Source organism: Ochotona curzoniae, unplaced genomic scaffold (genome assembly GCF_017591425.1).
Source record: "Ochotona curzoniae isolate NIBS_2020 unplaced genomic scaffold, NIBS_Ocur_1.0 contig_4148, whole genome shotgun sequence".
NCBI classification, from domain to species: domain Eukaryota; kingdom Metazoa; phylum Chordata; class Mammalia; order Lagomorpha; family Ochotonidae; genus Ochotona; species Ochotona curzoniae.
Genome location: NW_024466146.1, coordinates 3,786,845 through 3,803,971, shown reverse-complemented (window position 1 = coordinate 3,803,971; position 17,127 = coordinate 3,786,845). Strand labels below are relative to the sequence as shown.

The 17,127-nt window shown below is 42.3% G+C and overlaps 1 long non-coding RNA gene across 1 annotated transcript; it reads right to left on the bottom strand.

The window, feature by feature from the left end:
• Positions 1-3,902: 3,902 nt before the first annotated feature.
• LOC121159384 lies at positions 3,903-15,786 on the bottom strand. Its single transcript, XR_005884357.1, has 3 exons — positions 15,621-15,786; positions 6,261-6,360; positions 3,903-4,034 (listed from the first exon to the last, which is right to left on the bottom strand). It is a non-coding gene; the product is annotated as an uncharacterized LOC121159384 (long non-coding RNA).
• Between the last annotated feature and the right edge of the window lie 1,341 nt (positions 15,787-17,127).

Below are 17,127 nucleotides of genomic sequence, written 5' to 3'. Positions count from 1 at the left end.
ACGGAGCTGACCTTTTGCTATTGAGGCTACTCCAGGGTGGGTTAATTCACACCCACCAGAGTCGTTAGTTCCCACTCTCCTCCTTCAGATTTACTCCTACACAGTTTACTGAGCTGCCAATCAAGACTCAGCATCCGGATGAGTGCACTGATGGGAGAGGGTTGCAAAGGTGCTTGCTTTCTGCAGGGACCAAGAAATGATTTATACAGCAGTCTTCAGATTTCTCTTCTATTTATTTTGTAAACTGAAAAAAAAGGGAGGGGGAGAGTAAGTATTATGTTCTATCTTAAAAAAAAAAAAATCAAACATTCAAACAGCGTGAAGAGGTATTTCTTGGAACTTAACTTCCCTCACCCTTCCAGGTCCCCTCCTCATCAGCCCGAGCTTTGAGTGTCCTTCCTGAGACAGGGACACAGCATTATTAGTAAAAAGCCAAGATGCAGTTCACATTTTTTTTCCTGATGTTTTCCAGTGTTTTTCTCTCCTACTTCCATTCTAGCCTGAAGCAGTGATGATCTTGGAAACCATTAGGGGGCAGCTGTGACCAAAAAAGGAGTCAGGCAAAAATGAAGAAGTGAAAACCTTAGATAAAGAGATGCAAAGGAAATGAAGAATGCTAAGGAGAAAGAACAGCAAAAGTGAGAACTGAAGAGAGAGACAGACAGAGAGAGATGAAATAAACACAAAGCATTACATAGTAAAAGGAAAACAGAGTGAGGTAATAAAGGAAAAAAGGCTACAGGAAAGGGAAGGGAGTGTGTTATGTGAGGGGCTATTTGGAAAGAACAGGGATTATACGATTTTTTTGTTCTTTTTAAGCAAATCTGTAGAAACTGAATTGACTCTAACTTAGCCGGAGTGAGGGGTTATCTTTCTGCATAGGCAGGCCTCCTTCTGCCTGGACTTCACTTCCCAGGTTCTGAGCATCTTCTGTCCTTGTGGGCTGTGATGGGGGAGGGGGGAGATGGGGAGTAGATGGGGGAACCCCCTTCGGTACATCTCCAAACTGCTCCAGGTACTTTAAGCCCTCAGAGAGATGGCAACATTAGCCTGAATACAAAGGTATAATTCTAGTTCCCCCAGCAGCAAGCAGTGGAGCTCAGCAAGGAGGGACAGGCTTTCATTTGAAGCTGCTGCCATAATCAAAGTGCTCTCAGGTGAGCCCCAGGCGAGCCTCCCCTGGTTTCAGCAGGTTAACTTCATTAAAGCTTCCAGCTACTGCTTTAATGTGTTCTGTACCACCCGCCCCCCTCGCCCCTTCCCCCTTTACATTAAGCTGAAACAAGCCCTCCTGGGAATTCTGTACACTGATACTTTGCATTGGGAATGGAATGCAGGGACAACATTTATGCTGGCAAAATAATACATGCGAAATTGCTTCTAGAGCACAATAAATAGGATCATGTCTCCTGAAGATCTTTCCTCTTTCTTATTCAAACCTCCCATTTCCAACCTTAAACTTTCAGGTAACCCCAGTTTAGAGTCACCAGGTAAGACAGGAGTGTCTAGAATTCCTCGATTTGCTAAATCTGATTCAGAAGACAGAATAGCCCCCAAGCTTTCCCAAACTTGCTACCCAATGCCACGCAACAAATCGAGTGAAAACATTCATTGGAAAAAATCGAAGGCTCCCAATTTCCCATTGCAGTTGTTAAACTTAGGCATTCATTGAAGACCCAGGTTAGGGACACTTTGGACATGCTGGGGTTATTAGGGAAAGTACCTGGGTTGCCTTTGTCCTAAGGAAGCCCTGGAGTCCACAAGGAGCTGGGTATTTGTCAACTGGGCACTGGAGGTTTGATGGGGTAGGCTGAGTGGCAGTATGAAATGTTACAAACAGAAGTCACTGTGTAGAATCTGGGGATCCCCTTGCAGTCTGAAGTGAGAAGTTCTCTTTAACTCCAACTCTCTTGTTCCCTTTTTCTATTGAAAGGATTCCTGCAGTTTCATTTCTAAGAAGCTGTAAAATTCATCCTGGAAACTTGGCCAAGTGAAAAAAAACCTTTCCGACCATAAGCAATTTGCTTTCCTTTAAACACATTTCCCAAAGTTAAATTGCAAATTTACTCAACTTCACATCTTTTTGTTAGAATTTTGCAAAAATCTAGGATGCACAGATATTTTCCACTGGGATTCCCATTTCATTTCATCATAATTTAGATGAAATAAATGTGATTTTGACTCTGAACACATCTGGAAGTGTGTTTTCCTCCTGCTGTATCTGACTAATGGATTATTGTAAGTAGGGTGGCTTCTACAACAACAATTTCTCCAACTCCTCAGCAAGTGGAAATATGCCTTAAGGGAGAGGAGTATCCTGGGGCAGGTCTGTAATGATATGAACAATGAGGTTAATATAAGAAGACATCTCACAGAGATCGCAGGGCCCTGAACCAGGATCAAGAGACGCATGTTTGGCCCTGGCTTTTGATTTGAAACTGCCTGTGTTAAGTCCTTTCATTTCTCTGGTATTATGATACCTTGCTCATAAAAGTCATGTTGTTATAGCCTGGTGCAATGGCTTATTGGCTAAATTCTCACCATGCAAGCACTGGGGTTCACTGGCTCATGTCCTGCCTGCTCTACATCCAGCTCCCTGCTTGTGGTCTGGGAAAGCAGTCGAGGATGGTCCAAAGCCTTGGGATCCTGTGTCTATGTGGGAGAGCTAGAAGAAGCTCCTGCTTTTGGCTTTGGATTGGCTCAGCTCCAGCCATTGCGGCCATCTGGGGAATGAACCAGCAGATGGAAGATCTTTCTGTCTCACCTTCTTTCTGTAAACCTGGTTTGCCTATCCAATTAAAAAACAATAAACCTTAAAAAAAAATAAAGTCATGTTGCTATTTCACAGCCATGGCCCTATGAAATTACTCAGGTGAACCTAACACATGTTATAAAGCAGGATCCAAGTTTGACTTACTGTGAGTAAAAAAAATATTTACTGATCATGTATTATATGCCCAATTCTGTTTAGGTGAATATCAGCCAGTGTGTGCAGTAATGATAGCTACTTCAAGAGAGTTGGTGGTGGGGGAGGAACTGGAAGACAGATAGTACTCAAGTCAATAATAAGCAGGATTTTAACCCAACAGGAAATCTTTTCTACTAACCAAGGTCCTACTATAAGTCAAGATCCCAACTCAAGCTCACTCATTCTCTCAGCTTTAAGAAAAGGGCTTGAGCTACTTTCATGTTTCTCAAAGTGTAGATTGAGATGCATTAGTGGGTTATGAAGTGAATATAGGCTACAATTAGCATTTGTAAAAATTACATAGAGTAGAATAAAACCAAAATATATATTGTTGCATAAAGTTTGTTTTTTGCATGCACATTCATGAATATGGATGTACTGGTAAATATATATGAGTATTCTTCACAAATGTAAAAAACAGAATTAAAGTAATTTCTTTTGGTGCAAAGATTTTTTTAGAATCAATGCATAGTTTTTAAAATAATAAACATTTACAAAAATTTTTGAAGACATTTCATATGCATGGGTTTCATTGTTTTGCATCAAAATAAATGTACTTATTACTGAATTTCATTTCCAATGATGTCTCCTTATATGTTCCATGCACACGTAATGAACACAATTGCTCCAGGTCACAGCTCTAATGTGTTTCTTGTGAATTGCAGTGGATTAGATGACTTCTAAAACATTTTTAAGCTTTTAAATACTGATTCTATTAAAATTTTTATAGCCAGGACCTGGTGTAGCACAGTTTTTGCTTGACTTTACTTATTACTAAGTAAATCTTGTTGCTTGTCAGAGAATCCTGGTGTTTAATTCCATTGCAGGTACTGTGATTGGTGTTTGATAAATGCTTTTGTAATTAATGGAAATGAGATTTATGCACTGGATCTTAAGATAAATATAGCAACCTAATATGAATCATCAAATAAAATTTACTAGCAGATGTATCAAAATAATTTATTACATTTCCCCAAATGCCAGCCTCACAAAGCAAATTCAGAATTATGTTGCCTTTGCTTCTGATGGTACTAGGAACTGTCTTGTCTCAGAACTCTCAGAAACTCTGCTAAGATTAAAAGAAAAAAGATAAAAGAGGTTAAAATGTTCTTCTCCCAAGTGGGACATACTGCCTTCTTTTCAGTTACAACTGTAATTCAATAAACTTATAGACTGCTTAAAGAAAGAAAAGAATTAGTGGGGGAAATTTTTCTGTTTTTTTCCCTTGGGGAACCAGACAATTCTTTCTAACAATTCCCCTGATCTTGTTGGTTTTCATTTTCTGAGTCGTCTTTTAAAGAATGGCAGGAATGTCACTTTAACACAGATGTTGTCCTTAGCTATGGACTAAGTAGCAGGCTTCTCGGGCTCGTTTCTGAAAGTTATCCATTTGATTAGAAGTACATGAGCCTAGTCTTCCATCCTCCCTCTCTGGGAACCCTTGTTGATGCCCATTAGAAAGAGAGAGCTGCAGCGAGGAGATCCCATCAAGGACTCAATGATACATCATTTTTAAGAAAGTTGAGAGTCAATGGACCCTGCTCAGAGCCCCGTGCACATGCCCATGAGTTAATTTTCAACTCCATTTCCTTAATTGCCTGAAAATCCACGGACAGGCAAATTGACTGAGATTTCAGGATTACTCCACACACTTTCTGTGTCCATCCTCTCCTGCTTTCCCAAAAGCAAGGCAGATACACAACCCCAAGAAAAAGGCTAGCAAGGCAGCATCCCAGTCAATCAATCTACACCTGTTGACCCACACATGTTAATGGCCACCGGAACGTGTCCATTCAGCCATCCCTTAATTCGCAAAAGATATAATCTTGAGACCAAGGCCAAGTTTTTGTGACACAAAGTCTATTATGAATGACCTAAAAGAAGGCATTGTTTGAAGAGTCCATAACTTTAAAATAAAGTCTCTAGAACTGATTAGTCCTTTAAGTACATTTGCATAGAACTGTTTGCAAAAGTCCTTGAACCGCTGCATAGACTCGTAGCTGTAAGGATCACCAAAGCTCTTTGCATCATTTATAGACTTTATTGTAGTGTTGCTGTTATCATTTCTCCTTTTACTAGTGATTGATTTGCCAGGCTAGGGATATTCCGCGTACTCACATGCCTCTTTGCTGACTGTAAGTCATATCGAATGCACACCCATCCCATGTGCTTTCCTAAGTAGTTCCAGTTTCCGTAGATTTTCTCCTTGCATAATCTCTCATAGAATCATTTTAACAATGACACTCAGTGAAGATATGCTAAGATTCATAATTTCTTTTTTTGGTAGCTGGAGTTAACAGCACTCATCATTCTGAGCTATGACACCCAACTGACACTGAGAGATGGCAGCTTTCAGTTAAACAAATGCAAAGCTGTATTTAGGCTCTTTTGCAACGTTGTGATGGGAGGAAATCAAAGACTCTTTTACTGCTATTTTTAAAATACACACCAGAGCAATTCTATCAGCAATATTGTTACTATAGATTTTGTATTTTGATCTTTTATGTTTAAATGTAATATATTGGAGGAAATTCAAATTCAATGAAAATGATTTGAAAAAAGTTTGAAGAATTGTTGTTGTGACATTTGTTAGGATAAATGATCTCTGGGGCCCAGCATGATGGCTCAATTGCTAACTCCTCACTTTACAGGGGCCAGGATCTCATACGAGCACCAGATTGTGTCCCAGGTACCCTACTTCCCATTCAACTCCTTGCTTGTGGCCTGGGAAAGCAGTAGAGGATGGTCCAAAGCCTTGGGACCCTGTGTTTATGTGGGTGAGCTGGAAGAAGCTCCTGCTTTTGGCTTTGGATTGGCTCAGCTCCAGCCATTGTGGCCATTTGGGGAGTGAACCAGTAGATGGAGAATCTCTCTGTAAATCCGATCTGATTTTCCAATAAAAGTAAATAAATCTTTAATAATAACACTAAAAAAATTTCTTGGATTGTCTTTAAAGAGAAAGGCAGGACTTTTGTTTAGAGACAAAGGAGACACAGCCAGCGGACAGAATGTCAAGCCTGGGATCCCAACTAAATGTTTCAGACAAGATCCTTTACCTTGTGCTAATTACAAAATAAACAGATCCCCCCTCCTGCACTAGAGTTGTTTAGACAGCCTTTCTGCCCACGGGTCTAGGGATGTCAGTTTATTTATCACATAAAGTGTTGTTGGCCAAGCAGGAAATTACACTCTAAACTTCTGACACCAAGTTCTGTACTGTCACCACAGGGTAATGCTCAGATCCCAAACTTCAGCACCTCCCACATTTCCCCTGCCTGGTCTATTTACTCACTTGCTTGCAAAAGAATTCAGGATGACTCCAAAAGAAATCTTGCAACAGACCGTAAATTAGCCTCAGCTGGTCAAACCAAGGGCTGTCACCAGGATGTTGACTTAAAAAAAAAACAGTTGTCACCACCATGTAAAGGACATATCACCCAACATTAGCATTTACAAAGCACCTCACTGCTCCTGGGAGTGACTGGGGTTGTGTAAAGAGACTACTTTCCTCCAGTGTGCCTGTGAAGACAGACACACTAGTCAGGGAGTAAGGGAGGATGCCCAGGCATGGTGGGCACAGACAGTGCGTTGTGCGACCTGGAGTGATAGCATGTCTATTGGCACTGAGGGCTCTTCCAGGAACAAGCAGAGGAGGGTGTAGTTGGGTGGAGAACACTACTGAGTATTACCTCTAAAACTCCAATCTAAATAGGATAGTTGCCATTTCTTGTTGTAAAACTTTCTCAAAAACCAGAATATCTAAATTATCCTTTTGTAGGTTTGTTGTCTTGTTTAAAAAAAATGACTATGTATAGCTCAGGGTGGGAGCATGACAAAACAGGAAGAATGTAGCTTTGGGGGATAGGAGATCTATTTTTTGTCATTCCCTGGCCTTGCAAATACTCAACTCTCTGGGTTTCTGATTCTTTCCCTATAAAGCAAAGAAACCCAGAGTTGATGGGTCTCCATGGAAGACTGGTCCTGTGTGTCATGAACTCATTTGTGGAGAGCCCTCTCTTATTGTGTGTTCTTTCACGAGGTGCCTGGATTCATGATTGCAAAAGACTGATTAGACTTTGGAAGAGAGTGTGACAATTTATTGCTTAGTGCCTGTGTTCCAATGCACCTGGATCAGGCACAGGAGCAAGAATGCAAACAGCATGAGGGGCAAAGGTCATGACATATTTGGTTGGAAGCCAGGACTAACTAGGTGCACTGGGATCTTAGTTTGAGCCAGTAGTAAGGTCCCTTCTTATTGGTGTGTCCTGTGAGTCACACACTCAGGAGCTGGTAGCCCTTTGACTGATTCGTCAGGGAAACCTGGATGGATTTGGAATTTTCAAACTTTGGCACTCTTGAAATTTGATAGAACAAAAAGTGCAAGCCCTCATACTTGCAGCCTTGTTTGTAGATAGTCTAGATATGCCATTTTGTGACAACATCTCGGGCTCTGTCCATGAAATCTGTGGGGGAATAAATAGTGTACCAAAATCATGCACTTGCCACTAGGAACAGTTTGATGCTGGGAGCAGCACAGTTGGACATGGGACTTTGGAGATCTCATCTACACAGGGATATGTTCCAGAGAGTCATAAGGAAACAGTAAGATGTTTGGAAAAGAGGAAAGAAGTGGGGCCAGGAGGAGAGGGTTTGGCGGATATGAATGGTATTCTGTGGTTTAGAGGAAGAACTGACTTTACTTAGTTGCTGCCATTCCGGGAGAACCAATAAACCAACATCATCATCACCACACACACACACACACACACACACACACACACACACACACACACCAATCTCTGAGAGAAAACAAAAGCAAATTATCTCCTGGGGTCAAACATTCACTGTATCTTTCTTTTTTCCAAGGTAAGGAATTGAGGTATTGCCATTACCTAACCCAGCAGAGGAAACAGGGACGGTGAGAACAGCTGTGGCCTGTCTCTGGGCCCAAGAGGTAGAGAGAAATTACAGCCCGGACTTGAAGGGAGGGTAGGAAATTTGAGAGAACATAATAAGGAAGATTCTCTCTCTCTCTCTCTCTCTCTCTCTCTCTCTCTCTCTCTAAGAGACACAGAGACAGAGAGAGATGGAGAGGGAATGGTGTAATGTGAAGAAGGGGCAAGGCGACTGTGGAGCATATTCAGTTGTCAGTAGATATAGCACCAAGCCCCATTTCCAAGATCTGTACAGTGAAGTTCTGTGGTTGTTCAGAGCTGGGCTAAACATGTTAAGGGGTGGGAGTTTGGTTGGATGCCAGCAGGGATACCTATGTTCTATATCAGAAACTGGGCTCCAAACTGGGTCCTACTTCTAATTCCTGCTTCCTGTTAATGTATCCTTTGGGATTCAGCAAGTGATAATGTAGCTACTTGGGTCCCCGCCAGCCATGTGAAAGACCTTGATTTAGTTCTTGGCTGTTGTGGGTATCTGGGGAGTGAGCCAGTGTGTGGAAGTTCTAACTTTTAAACTCTCAAATAAATAGATTCTAAAAAAAAAAAAAAAAAGCCCATTCTTCTGTGAGAGCCTTCCACAAACTACTATGCCACCAAATAAGACACTTCTAAAAGTTTGATGTAAATGGAATTAAGACATAAGTTTAATTTAGCGCAAAATATTTTGAAGCCCACGTATGAAAGAACATTCCAAACATTTATGAACAAGCCAATGTTGGACTTAGCAGTGAAGATGCTGCTTGGGTTGTATTGCAGTCTATGTCAGAGTGCTTGGGTTTCAGTGCAAACTCAGCTCCCAATGTCAGCTTGCTGCAAGCTGTGAGTCAGGGGGCTCAGATTCCCATGGAGGCAATCTGCATTGACTTGCTAGTTCCTGGTTTTCACAGTCCTGAACCGAAAGACTGGAGATATCTCTTTCCCTCATCTCTACCTTTCGAATGAACTAAAATACATTTATAAATAGAAAGTTCATGAAACAATGTTGTATAAAAAAATGAGGCAAAAATTTTCATTTTTTTGTATTAAATACACATAATGTTAGGTTCTATTTTTTCCATGAAGTTTGTAAAGTGGGCCTAGTAGTTTGTTTCGCTTGCTGCAAAAGGACTGTATATTGCTCCCCCATGCTCCTCTCTAAGCATGAGTGTGTATCCTCGCCACTTCAAACATCAGCTGTGGCTAAGTGATGTGGCTTGATTATTAAGATAGGAGTGAGAGTGAAGTGTGTCCCACTGTGTGGACAGTGGGGAAGCCAACAGAGACTCAGTCATGGCCATGGTGTTTTTGCCAATGTCACGAGAACGGCACATCCGGGGCTGCCTGTCTGTCTGGATCCCAGCAGGAAGAGATCGTAAGAAGTAGAGTTGGCCTGAGGCTGAGCTACGCTTGTGTGTGCTGTGGTTGGGTGCAGACTTTGTGCAGTCAGCCCCGAGGCAGAGATCACGGCAGCCTGGTCCAGAGAATGCAGACGAACACAGCAACCTTGCATTCTATGGTTGTTCTCTGTGATTCTGGAACAAAGTGATCAATGGTGGCACTTCCTACAGTTTTGAGGGAGGGTGTGTCATTGGTCCACATGCAGTAGGTTTGGAGAGATGAGGCGTCCATCATAGCCAGCAGAGCACTGCCAGCTCAGTCTCTCCCTGCATTTTCCTCTCCTCCAGGGAAAATTACTCCTTCTGGTCTGAAGAGAAGGACCTAGCACCTTTCTCAGAGTTACATATTCTTTGAAGCAGAAATAACTCAGGGAACTGATCCATGAAAGGGGAAGTTGGGGCAGGAGGATTCTATAGAGGAAATCCAGGAAATTCCGCTGAATCTAAGTGCGGCTGACCCTGACATGAGCACTGTGTATCTGGAGGTGGAGCGGTGGTGTGACACTGGCGTGAAGTGAGACAATGTCTCATCCTTTCCTAGAAATCTTCAAAAGGACAAAATCTCAAAGAGGAACCAGAAGTGCCCAGGAATGAAAGTGTCTCCTGTGATGGTGACAATTCAAAATTTATCTAGGTAATTGGTGGTAGAGTTTTCTGAGATGGATTTGAGCTTTTCTTCACCTATTGGGAAAAAATGGCCAAGCTTTATGTCATAAGCAAGGACTTCTCTTCAGCTATTTCATGAGAATGATTTTGTGTGCCTTCACAGCAGGCTATTCTAGAGCTGAGGTAGCTATATCGCTCTATTTCATTGGACATGATAGGATTGGCATTATACTGGATGACTAGTAGGCTAAATGACCTCTTGAATACTCCCAGCACAAATGGATTAAAATTTATTATTTAATAGTATGGTTCATGACATTAAAATGTCAGAATTGACTTAATTAGGGCAAACAAGTAGAATTAAATCTGAAATGCAAACATACCATTTTATCCCATTTATCCCTGTAAGCCACATCAAATTATTTATGGGAATGAAATGGCGTATAAATAAGTGAATTAATGAATATACAAATGAATGTTATGTCACAGTCTAACACTACATCCAGACTGAAAATCTGAGCCACAGAAAGTTCAGAAAGGTATAAGAACATCAAGCTGAGACCTTCAGTCATAGAAGAAATTCTAAAACATTTGGGTAAGGAGGGAAAAGGACTGACAGAATGTACAAGGTTTGTGAGTTCCAACACTTCTACAAAATGCTGGAAATGATTCAAAGGAAAAGTGAGCCGTGAGGTGGTTCTCAGCAGGCACCCGTGCATTCCAGTGAGAGACGTGCCAATGCTGTGGCTTTACATTAATTTCCTTTTCATCCCAAATGTTCATTTGTGTCTCGTGAGAGGTTTCTTTCCCCCAGTGTGACAAATTTTCCAATTTCGTAATGGAAGCAAGAAGAAAATGGAATTCTCTTCACAGAAATCCATTTTTGCAGCCAACTTTCTTGAGATGCATCTATCCCTGAAAGCAATTTGCTTCATCCGCGCGTAGATGCAGCAGAGGTGTTTAGGGCCGGTTAAGTGGATCACTGACAATTTGCTCTCAGAGCTTGTGGGAGATTTAGCAGCAAGGCCTTGAGGGGAAATGTGGTAAGGGCTTTTCTCTCCCAGCCCATCTTAAACTGTGCTGAGCTCTATTTTCAGGGAAACAATTTCACTGGAGTAGGTGGTATGTATGGGTATGTAAGGGACATGGGGAACTGACAGTGCTCCCACACATCAAGACACAATTATCAGGGAGCCTTACTCTATCTCTCCAGCATGCTGAGGAATCTAGCTGTCAAACTTCAGCAAGGTGCATGGAGGACAAATCAACAGACAAAAGTGGTATTGGTGTATGTTCCTGCCATAGATGATAAAGTCACTGAGGAGTTGTAAGAACACAGAAGAGGTTGTGTAATAGGACTAAAACTCATGCCTGGCTGGCTTCTTTTCCTGGCTGACATCCCAAAACTGCCTCTTTGGGGGCACATTTATGATTATGTAATGGCAAAACAAAGGCGTTTGGTAGTAAATTAAATCAGTTTTATACTATGTGGGTGACTTGTATGCCGTGTACACAGCCAGGCTTTGACGAGTTCCAGTGTGGGAAATTCACTTGAAGCATAACAACTGGCTCTTCTCCATCTGTTCATGTTCCCCATTTGACTCATCTCTGCTCTTCAATTCTTCTCTGACTTGTTAGTAAGTTGAGCAAATTTCAAAGCTATATGAACTAAATGCACGTAGGTCAGAAATTTACCTTGTGTGAGACCTCAGAGGACATAAAGGCTTGTCTTGCCATGGGAAATGTTTCATCTACTGAACTCAAGAGCAAGCTAGCTTTCTCTTGGCAGAAATGGGACACAAATAAGGCTCAGATGAGAGTTGATGGAGAAGAAAATTGGTGAAAAAGTAAAAGTTTATGCTCAAAAAAGTAGGGACCAAAAACCCCTCCAAAGGAACTTGATAAAAATAAATGTGCGCAAAGGTAACAAATCAGAAGAGTTACTGACGAGTACAAAAAAGAAGAGCTCTGTGATTCTTCGCCAAAGCTAGATGGGCTTCTGCGGTCTTGTTTTGCTGGTTCCCATCAGTGTGTCAGGATGCCAGCTGTGACTTGCCATGGTGGTGACACACCATGACAAGCTTTCATGAGTGTAGCACCTGCTGCCCAACCCCATAGGACAATGATTCAATGTGCAGAAGCATGCACCTGAATTTTTCAGGCAAAACAATCAAGAAGAATATGAAGTGCCATCTTGTGTAGTTGAAAGGAGTTGACCGTGTGTCTACACACCCACAGTTGAATGAGTACTGTAGAGCAGATTTCATTCATAATAACACTGGCTTACATTTATTGCATACTTATTATGATTCAGAAAATGGTCTAACCACTCTACTTGCTATGGTCTGAACAGCATTTGGCTCTCAATCTCATACAGACATTTAAAACCCATTAAGTCATCAGGCAATGGTGCTGAATGCATGGGAATTTAATTTAATTATGGTGTTTAGGAGCTGAGCCCAGTGGCAGGTCCTGAGAGTCCTGGGGCATGCCCTTGGAAGGTCATGCTGGTGAGAGAGCTGGTTTTATAAGCCTGAGTCTGACCCTTCCAGCTCACTGCTTCTGACTGTAAGATCCTTCCTTCACAAGTACTCTGTTCTTGCCATCCACTGCCCTCTAAACTGTTGCCTAAAAAAGGAGATCACCCAATCTTGGACTGTAAACTCCTTAAACAGCGAGCCAAAATAAATCCATTTCTTTATCAGTTGGCTCTATCTATATTTTATTACAGTAACAAGAAGCTGACTAATGCATGAGTGGTTCATGCTAATTGAATTCTCACAATAAGCCAGCAAAAGTCTACTTTTTCCCTTTTTGCTGGTAGAATACAGACAGTGATAACTAGTCCAAAATCAGAGAGTGTTAGCATTCAAACCTTAGGTCAGTAGGCTCCAGGAATGGAGCTCATAACCATGTATCCTAGTACACACGTATACCAGTTCAGTCAACAAAAAGCTTGTGAATGAATACTCATACACACACACACACACACACACACACACACACACACACACACACACACACAAGTTATGCTCGAATGCTTTGGCCTCATCAGTTAGATTGATATTAGAATGAAAAGTTTCTTTTTTCATGCCTTAGCTTTTCCATAAGTCTAGCGAGCAGTAGGCCACAATCTATACCAATTTACCAAATCCAAGCTCCCATCCTGTGTTAGGCAGTTTACTAAACACTCAGGGATTCCAATCTTGTTTCCCAAAAGTTCCCAAACTGTTCATAGAATAATACCTAATCCTTCCATGAGAAATATGATACAGATGGCAGAGTAATGAGATGACGATGAAGGCCTTTATTGGAGTAAGGGTAGAAGACAGGGGAAGCCCAGACAGAAACATACCAGAAGAAATTATTGATTGACAATATTGAGGTATAGATAGGGGGAATGCACCCCAAACTTCTAATGTTACTCCACTGCTGATGTGATGTAGCCAATTATATTTCATCCTCAAAAGCGGGTCATTTCAAATCACTTTTTTTCTGTGTGCTTCATCAGCATTATAAAAAGAATTCATAAGGCACCTGTTTTGTCCATTTATGGAATTTGGGATTTATGTGGTTCATCTTCCCCCAAAGATGAGTTGATAAATTTTGTCTGTTCTTTACTGTTGACAGTATTAGTTAAGCCTTTTGCTTTTGCAAGGAATAGATATTCAACTCAATTTAGCTTAAATGGAAGGGGATTCATTGACTCATATAATCAGGAAATTGGGAGTCAAGGCACAGCTCGATTCAGGAACACAAATAATGTTACGAAGGCATTGAACCACTGCTTCCTACTAGACACGTGCTCCAAGGAATCATCTCTCTCCAGCCTCAGCTTGTCTGTCTGTTGACATTCCCAAGCAGGCTTTGTTCAAGTGGAGGCCAACTCACATTCTATTAGCTTAGCAATTTAAATGGGAATAGAATTTCTCTCTCCCAACAGCCGCATGTCAATCATTGAAATAACTACAACTGGCTTGATTTGATGTCCATCCCTTAGGCCAGAGACTGGAGAGTTCTGATTGGCCAATGTGGATCATTTGTCCACCTCCTATGAAGGGTATGGGTGAGATTCCTCATGTGAGAGCCCAACCAGGCCTAGGTAGTGTTAGGGAGGAATTCTTCAATGAAATCAGGAGGCCAGATTTGGGGTGGAGGGAAGTACAAAAAGCTACACTGATAATACCTAAATTTCAGTCTGAGCTCTTCATCTTCCCTATCAGCGCTACTTTGCATACATAATACTCATGCCACAACTTAGACCTGGCCACCTTTGGGTGCTTTATGACTGGGAACATAGTTGTCTTCCTGTAACTGCAGGTTCTTGGGACAATTGGCTCCTGTTATTAGCAGCCACTTAACACCTGTACAGCTTTCATGGTGAACAAGGTGCTCCCACCTCAAAATGATCGCATGCCACCTGCACAATGTGAAAGTACATAGGATATCCGTCACTATGCCCAGTTTATGGACGCGGAAATGGGGCCTCAGGTTGGAGGCTTGTTCAGGGTAGCTGAATGATGGTGAGTGGTCAGCTCAGCTGGGAACCCAGCTCTTTGCATTTGAAGATGAACATGAAAGAAATCAAGAGTTTTCTGTGAACTTAAAGAATATTTCTAAGGTCATGGGTAACTTCAATTACAGTTGGAAATTAGGATTTTTTTCCTTCCAGGTTTTCACAACTAGAAAACTGTTGGCCTCCTAAAACAATTCCTTTCCTTAAAACCCGTCCAGAACCAATGCCAGAAAGTTTTGTTTGAAAATACATTCACTAAAGACTGTGTAAGCTGATTTGTCTCCAGCACATTCTGTGCCTTTGCAATGCAGCACACGCTCACTTGATTTTCAAGCTCCTTTCAAAAGGAGCCAATGCGAGAGATTTGTGCTTATGAATTACTGTACTTGTCACGAAAGAATCCCAATACATGCTTGAGATGTTCACACAGCAGATGATCACACAGGTTCCATATTGCTAGCACGGTGTCTAACTGTCCATCCTAATGCCATTACAATGTGGCTAAAGGTCAGTTAACCTCCTTTGGTGGCTCTGCAGGTGGTGGTGGGGGAAGGGTACATACAGGCTCTAGAATTGCAGGTGCTCACGAATAGAATTAGGATGTATAGTCAGAACACTGTAACTGGTTACAGCCGCTAATTGAGCTCTCATCTGACAAGTACCTTATTGTTTTATGGGGTGGGGGGAGTAAGTAGTTTGTACAAGGGAAAAAGAAAAACAAAACCAGCAGCCCAGACAATTAGGGACCAAACAAAATTAAACAAGTCCTTATGGCCATAGGTATTGCTGTATAGTGCTTTGCCTTGCATTGTTAGCGACTCATGTATTATGAAGCACTTAGGGATGCTCACTAATGGAGTCTCGCTCCCTCCTGGAGGGCGACTTGAACATTAGACTCTGTGACTCAGGTGCAGAAACTCGCCTGTATTAGTGCAGGCGCAATGATGCTTTCCTCTCTCACAGGGGTGTAGTGAGGCTTAATTAATTGTTGGGGAAGCACTTTGAGATTCTGGGATGAAAGGCACTATATAATGATAATAATTTGCATCGACAAGGTACATTTCTTCAGTGGAATTCCAAGCACTTTAACAAACATTAATTAATCCTCATAACACGCTGGCAAGGCAGGTAAGTTTTCCCAGGATACACTAAACAAATCCACCATATTATGAGTAGGAGGGAGGCTACAGCGATGAACTTACTTTATTATTTATTCTTCGTGGGAACTTCCAGAGAGGCTGACGTGAACCCTGCTTCCCATTAGTCCAAACGATCTGCCATCCGCTTTTGATTATCCACCAATATCGTATTCTGCTGGAGCGCTAATCATTCTGCTTGGGGGACACGTGTCTCAGCAAAGCGAGTCATAAACAGCTGTCATTCCAATGGGTATTAATGCCTATTGTCTCCCATTCTGGAACTCCATGCCTCCCCTATGCAAAGAGAATGGCGGGGGGAGCAGGCGACATCTGTTTCAAAGCCCGACTGTAGCCATGTTGGAGAGAATGCACCTGGCTTCCACTTTCAAATCCTTGTATCCAGTGACCTCTTGGCTCTTCTTTGTTGCCAGCGGATTTATCCTTTACATTTTGGCTTTTCATCTCCATGCTGCATGGGAGAATGGAATTGAGGGGGTGGGTAGGGAGGGAGTTCTGGGCTGCATACAAGCTGGGCACCCAGCATTCCTAGCAAGTCTCTTCTATCTTGGAAGTACAGAAGCAGCTTCCTAACCCCAACCTTCCCCAGCTCATGCATGCCTAAAAGGCAGAAAAGAGCCTCCCACCTGACAAACGACTTCAGCGTGCTCAGCTGAGGATGGATCGGTCCTGAGTGGCTCTGCGGTGTTACCTGGCTTTAATTTCACATGTGTTCGCTGACTGCAGCTTTCCAGATTGAAAGGGGAACGAGCAAGAGTGGAGCAATGTGCTTGCTCCCTTTTCCTGTCCCAGCCAGCCTCCTGGGGCTGCAAGAGCATGGGCCCAGCGCTCACTATGTTGTGCAGAGCAATGCCAGCGAGATCTACGACCAGACGGGCAGTCTCCTTCAGGGATGGCCTCTCAACGAAGGGACATGGGGTAAGCGGCAGCCTCGTCTGAGCTTTGGTTTGACCAAAGGCAATTACTGAGAGTCAGCCCAACTCTCTAACCTTAGCCTTCTTCTTAGTGGAAGGAAAGGGCTGGAATAGGTCATTTGCTGAAGCACATTTTAAACTCTAATTTTCTATAGGGGGTTCACTTGCAAAGAATTTCTCCATTTGTATCTCTCTGTGAAGCCTTTAAAGGGACACACTGATCCTACCTGCCCCTGAGACGCTCCAAGTTGAAAATGGTCCAAGGTAAGTAGGGCGTCTCTTCTGTTTACTCTAAGATACTCAATGAAGACATTTTTTGCCCCCTGTACCATAATGTGCAAAAAGCTGGGAAGTGCTACTCTGCTGACTGCACCCCAAGTGAATAAACTGAAGCAAGCAGCATTCAGGTAACTTGCCCTTTACTGCATAGTTATTGAGTCTGCCTGATATTCTGAACCACTACACCTGGAGTCCCTGAGACTGGCTCCTCCTTAGTATGAGCATCCCCCTTCCCCTGCTTTTTTTTTTTAATGCCCATGTCCAGGTCCACAGACTGACTTCACTAACTGAAGGTAGGGTCAGGATGTTGAGATTTTCTTTTGGTTTCCCAAGAGGTTCAGATGTGTAGCCAAAAGCAA